Source organism: Epinephelus fuscoguttatus, linkage group LG20 (genome assembly GCF_011397635.1).
Source record: "Epinephelus fuscoguttatus linkage group LG20, E.fuscoguttatus.final_Chr_v1".
Classification (NCBI taxonomy): domain Eukaryota; kingdom Metazoa; phylum Chordata; class Actinopteri; order Perciformes; family Serranidae; genus Epinephelus; species Epinephelus fuscoguttatus.
The window spans coordinates 14,461,427-14,467,930 of NC_064771.1; the positions used below are offsets into that span (position 1 = coordinate 14,461,427).

General features: G+C 42.0%; 1 pseudogene; it reads right to left on the reverse strand.

The window, feature by feature from the left end:
• Window positions 1-3,409: 3,409 nt before the first annotated feature.
• LOC125880288 (NADPH oxidase organizer 1-like) lies at window positions 3,410-5,966 on the reverse strand (annotated as a pseudogene).
• Between the last annotated feature and the right edge of the window lie 538 nt (window positions 5,967-6,504).

Consider the following 6,504-nt stretch of genomic DNA (forward strand, 5'->3'; position numbering starts at 1 on the left):
TCACTATTGTTGAAATGATTTTATAATTCATTGTCACTCTAATATCTTAAAGGGTTGTCATTAAGATAAAGTACACAACTGTACAAGAGTTTGGAATCAGCTGTTTTATTGATGTTTTTCTGCTTTCTTTTAATAATTGCTATTTAAACAGAGATGAAAAAAAAACAAAACAGAGTAATTCAGACACCAAAGCTATTATTTACACTTTAAATAGCTGTAACCCAAATTATTAATGACTCAGTAATAGATAAAATTGTTCAAACCTTAAACATCTACAGCAGTTATGTCCGAAAATATCATTTTTCATTCAAAAATGCTGTTCAGACACAAATGTGCCACAACAATACATGCACACCTTTATTTCTTGGGTGCTGCTCTAATAAATTCAGCTATTTGAATTAGCAGCTTTGTCTCAAGAAAGGCTTTTTATTTATGCTGTCACACTACAGTAGATAAGTGAGACGTACGAGAAGACAAAAATCTGACACTACATTGTAATAAATGGTGGATTACTTTTGTAGTTTAGTGTTGAGACATTTTTACTAGATATATTTACTCTATTGTGGCTGCTCAGGAAAATTGTATCTTAACATGTTGCCTACTAAAACATCAGTCTATTTAGTTTCCCGTCTGTGCCTTTGCTTTAGACAGTCATTCTGGGATGTCTCATTCTTCTCAAAGTCTAAAAATACACGTCAAAGTGAATCTAACATATTTGTCCTTCTGCAACAGCTTATCTGTCATGATCCTGGGTTTTGGTTTCATATTGTTGTGGACTTTGTGTTCCTTTTTTCATGATGTTTATTTTGTAGATTCTCTCCTCATGTGACGCGTTTGGTTTCACTTCCTGTCTTTGTGTGTTAGTGTTTTCCCGCCTGTTTTCTGTCACACCTGTCTCATTAGTCCTTCCTTGTTCCCTGAGTCTTCCCTTCACGCCTGTTTTGTATTAGTCTTGTCTGCTCCACCCTTGTTGTCAGCCAATCCCTGTTTCTCTCCTTTTGCCCATGTCTTCCTTCTCCAGCTGTGTCTCGTCCTTGTGATTAGTCTTCTGTGTATATATATATCTGTGTGCCTCCCTTTGTCAGTCCATCTGTGTACTGTCTGTGTTCGTCTGCATACCTTGTTCATCATTCCTGCCATCATCTTGTGTCATCCCCTGGTCTTCATGTCTTTTCGTGGTTTGTTTTTTAGTTTGGGTTTTTGTGTCTGCTCCCTGTTGGATTTGAGTTGCCTGCCTTTTTGGAAATCCTTGTACAGCCACATTAAAGCTCACCTTTTGTTGAAAACTTAAATCTGTCTGTTTGATCTGCATTTGGATCCACCTCTGAACTGACAGCTGTAACATTATCTTTGTAAACCTACCTGGAAAGCAAATACAGGTCAAGACTGAACCTGAGACTGATATGGTGCTCCCTCTGACAACCACCACCTGCCCAGTTTGATATATAGTTCACTAGCAAGAATTCAGGGGGTGTAGTTGTTGAGGAATGGTGAATGGATGGAAGTGGGGGTGAAGGTTGAAGAGGGATGTCTTCTGTTAGGTTGGTCTGGGAGGATGAACTTGAGATCGGACGGAGGGAGACTCAGTGGGGGGTTCCATCTCAGGCGTTTTCCTACCCGAGCGGATTACAGGCCCCCCAGACAGTACCTAGAAAGAGACATGGGAGAGGTATGCACCAGACTGAATAAGAAGAGATGATGGAAGACAGGAGGAGAGGATGAAGGAATGTTGGTAGGGATGAGGTAGGAGGGGTGATGCGTGAAGGGAAGGGAAAGGGAGGGTAGGTCGAGAAATCTGAGACAAACGGAGCAGGATGGGTTGACCGGGTATAAGTAGGCTTGACAGGTAATCAGAGGTGTGGTTGAGATGTGGCCCTGCTCCCGAACCTAAGTTAACAAATTAACTTCATTTCCAGAGGTCCTTGGTCTTAAAGGTGTTGAAGACCCCTGGCTTACATTCAATGAAAACAACCACAACGGTGGATGTGCTTTCTGACACAACTGACTCTCAGCAGAGAAACGAATTGTGAATTTCTCAAGCAAATGATTTAAAAAAAAAAAAAATAAATAAGATATACTATCCTCTGTGATGCCCTGACAACTAACTGCTCCGGTTTTGTCTCATCTGCATTATTGCAACACATTATACTCATGTCTTGGGGTATTTCCACTATAATTTTATTCCTATGGTGGGATTTTATGGTGTTTGTGATGTGTTTGTGATGAAGTTCTATTCATACATATTTGTGCTGGAACTTAACTTTTGTGCCACACCTAAAAGCCTTAATAAGAAAGACACTATAAATCAAGATTACTATTGTATTTATAAATACTTTTGACCAATTTCTTTCATTAATACAAGACAAATAAAAACACTCCTCATACTGAGGAATGTGGCCATAGTGTATAAAAACATGGTGTCTCGCAGTGAGTGCATATGTTTATTTATACCCACTCCTCTCCTATATATTCATTAAACAGACATCTTGTTACTTTGGTTAAATTTTGATTTTATTGACATGTTTATGTTAAACTTACACATTATGATGCATTGTGAACAGGTTATGTAATGCAACACATACATACAAGGACAACTTTATACATATTCATATAATAAGCAGCATAGTAGATATAGAAGGTAACAAATAAGATTGTCTCTCCTGTTTGCTGACATCTTATCTGCCACACCTGTCATATTTCAGTGCCTGAGCCTTCAAACTGGTATCCAGTCTATTCAGTGACGTGTTCTTTGCTGCAGTTTACAACAAGCCTGCTTGAGGCCATACGTTCATTTCCATTAGGAGAAACTGTTTACTCAAAGTAAATGAGATGGTGAAAAATAACATATTAAAATGTAAAATTACTGCTGTGAACGACATAGCAAATAAAATATTAATAATTAATAAAAGGTGATAAATAATTTTTATATCATCAAACATTTCAGAACGTGCAGATCTGATTTCTATGTGTTCAAAAGAGACATATAAAATACAGTTCAGTGTAAATACCTAGGCACTTTAAACTCCAAAAATCCACCTAAATTTACCCTTAAGTGTCTTCAAAGCTGGAGACAATATTTGTTTACTGCTCTATGACAATGTCACATACGTTTTCTTGCATCTGCTGCTTCTAACGCTTCATTGAAGCTACATTATTATTCTTATTCTGGGTGAAATATTCAGATGCCTTCCTCCATTTGATCAAATGGGACATATCTAGACTTCATCTAGTGGTCAACATACATTTATCTTGTCCAGGTTGATATCTCTACAATCTTTGGTATGACAAGAATTAACATATTACATGTATACTTAATTAAACAAAGGCTTGTGATGGCCTAGCGGCTGTGGATGGGCTCTGGCTGAATCTGAAGCCGGGTCTTGGTGGCCAGGGCTGCCTTGCGGGTCATGGTGGTGCAGCGGGTCAGGATCTCCTCGGTTTTGGGTCTGGGTGGCACCCTGGGAGCGATTGAAGCCGTCTCACTGCCTTTGGAGCTGACAGATACAGAGGTGGCAGAGCTGGTGTTGGAGCCGCGGCGGTCAGAGAGGCTGAGATCAGGGCTGCTTCTCCCGCTGTTGCTGACACTGGCCTGGGATGAGGCTGCAGGACTGCCTGAACGGCTCTCTGCTAAACTTGAGGTTGATTCGCTGCTTGAGGAGAAGCCTGAGAAGCTGATCTCAGTGCTTGTGTTGCTTCCACTGCGTGCACGACCATCTGAGGTGGGGGCATCCCTCTCCATCTGTGTTTGCGTCCAGGTCTCAGAGAGGACATCCAGAGATCGGGCCTTGTGGAGACGCCCGGGCACAGCGGGCTCTCCTCTGGACCGACCTGCTGAATCCTGCTGTGGGCCGTCTTCGTTGTTGCTGGGTCGACGAGGCGCCTGAATTGCCAGGTTCAGAGTGGAGCTGTGCAGCTTACTCTGCAGACTGTAAAGGCCGGCCCGTGGGTTGTTGTATGGCTGCAGGTTCATGGAGGGGACGTAACCTGCTTTGCCATTGAATCTGAAACAAGGATTGCAAAGAAAAAGGAATTCATTACAAGCCTGCAAACTATGGCAACATCCTAGACTGACTTTAGGAATTTATTTGACATTTGATACTGCTGTTGTCAGTACTTCAAATATTATTCTAACAAAACCATACTCTCTAGGTAGACAAACGCACGTGCACCTGATTCCTATCCTCCATTGTTTGCATTGCAGACAGATAAGATTGTAATACCTGATGAGCCACCAGCCGTCGTCAGACTTCCTCAGCACCTCCACCACAGAGCCAATGGGCACAGACACCTCGTCACTCTCCTTAGCAGAGAAACTCCTCACGGCACAGTACAGGGCACCTGAAGTTCACAAACAAGACAATAAGCTCAGAAACTGCTGCACAGCTGAAGTCTCTCTTGAGACATGTGGTAAAATTAAGACAAATACACAGAATGACTAATAAAACCAGAGTGTACAAAGTTTTGGTAGAAAGGATCAGTTGCATGTTAACTTCCAATGGTTAAATAGCGCTCCCCAGTGTTGGCTGTTTGTAACAACCGGGCTTCACAGTAAAATGCTAAGTATGTGCATGTGGCATGCATTGCTTGGCACAATGAATGCTGAATGATGTCACAGCTCACACCAGTGCTAGGCTTACAAATGTCCAATTATTCAGTCAGTTCTCACCTGCAAGCTGGAATCCATCATCGCCATCATCATCCTCTGTGTCCCACAGCTCCAGGTAGGGAGCAGGAAACCAAGCCAAACTCTTATTCTCATTCTCCACCAGCCACCAACCTGGAGAGGAGATAACACAGATTTTCAGTACAACAGAAATGAAAGTGAAGGAAGGTTTTTCTTTCTGATTTTCAGTAAGCGACTGCATGAAAGCTGAAGAACTGACCTGCAGGGTCTTTGATCAGGACATCCAGCTTCTCGTCCACAGCCACCTTAAATGGACGATTCTTGGTGTCCTTTGTCTCGTAAGCAGCCACACAGCGGTAGGTCTGGGTGACAAACGGGTGAGTGACGTTGCCTGCATGCTGGCGAGTCCCATCACCACCTCCTCCACCTGAGCCATCAGGCAGGTCATCAGACAGCAGGATCATGATGCTGTGCGAGAGAAGTCAGTCGTTTAATAACCATGAACTTCTATCGGCCTCTCACATGATTTGAAGTAACACGCTGACATGACAAGCTACCTGTTCTTGGTGAAGTCTGGCTGCAGGTCATGGTCTTTGGGCATGAAGAACTGTGTGACCTGTGAGCTCTGAGTCACAGGTTGGTCACATTTCAGCAGTTTGTCGCAGTAGCTGTCCAGGAACTTCATGCGTTTGACGGATCGCTTGGATCCTTTCTGCTGGAGGCTGCTCTTCCTGGCCTGCCCTGGATAGAGGAGAGGAAATGACATCAAGATTAACACGTTTGCTCCAAAGAAGATTTGGCTTTTTCCTAATGGTCACACATTTGGTCACACAGTGATAATCTTACCCCTAAATTTTGGGATCAGTCTGTCATTTTTCTTGAAAGGGTTCATGTGAGGGAACATCTTTTTCAGCTGCCTCTGTTTGGAAAAAAATACATTTTTATTAATGATTATTCATACAACATAAACAGCACACTGAGCACTTGTTTGGATTTTGTTTTTCTTTTGGACTCACATGAAATTTCTTGAAATCCTGGAAGGACCTGTAGACAATCACTTCAGTCTCATCAGACCATAACACAGATATCATGAACATCTGTGGAAGTAAAAAAAAACAAAGGATCAGAGAAATATTCTCAAGTACAGCAAAGACATTTAACATCTAAAATAAAAATGTCTGAGGTCTTAACTCACCTTGAGCTTTGGTGAGTCCCTGTGGACGGCTCCGATCATGCGGGCACTGATTACAAAGCGCTGTTCACCGACCATGGTGCACCCGTTTGTGTCTCAGCTCTCAGGATGAATAGTTGCTTTCTTGACCTTCAGTCTCCCGTTGACCGGCCTCTGCTGCTCTGCCAGATCTGAGAGTCTGCTGCTGTAGATAAAGGCCTCACAAAACGGAGGCGGAGCCTGACTGAAAAACACCTGAGGGCTGCAGAGAAAAGGATGGAGGCGAGGTCAGGAGAATGAGCTATCATCAAAACAATAATTACTCCACATGTACCTGGGGAAAACACCCAGCTGATGTAATTAGCCCGGCCTAATTATTGGACTGAGTTTTATTTTACAGGCAATTATTTACACAAAGGATTTCAATCATCTAAACAGCAATGCATTACAAGTACTGTAGCCTCAGCCAAGCAAGATTATTTTGTCAGGATATATTTGTTCATCTGCCAGATAGTCACCAACTACAGAAATATAACAATTCTATGTTGTCATAACATTTGAAAAAAAAAAAGAAAAAAACAGAGCCAAACTATCAGCACAGTAGCATGTCAGTGCATTCTTTATGCTAATGCTAAATAGTCTAATGCTATCATAGGGGTGTAGATTTCAACAAAAATATTAAAGGCAGGGTGTAAATAAAGAGAGTACA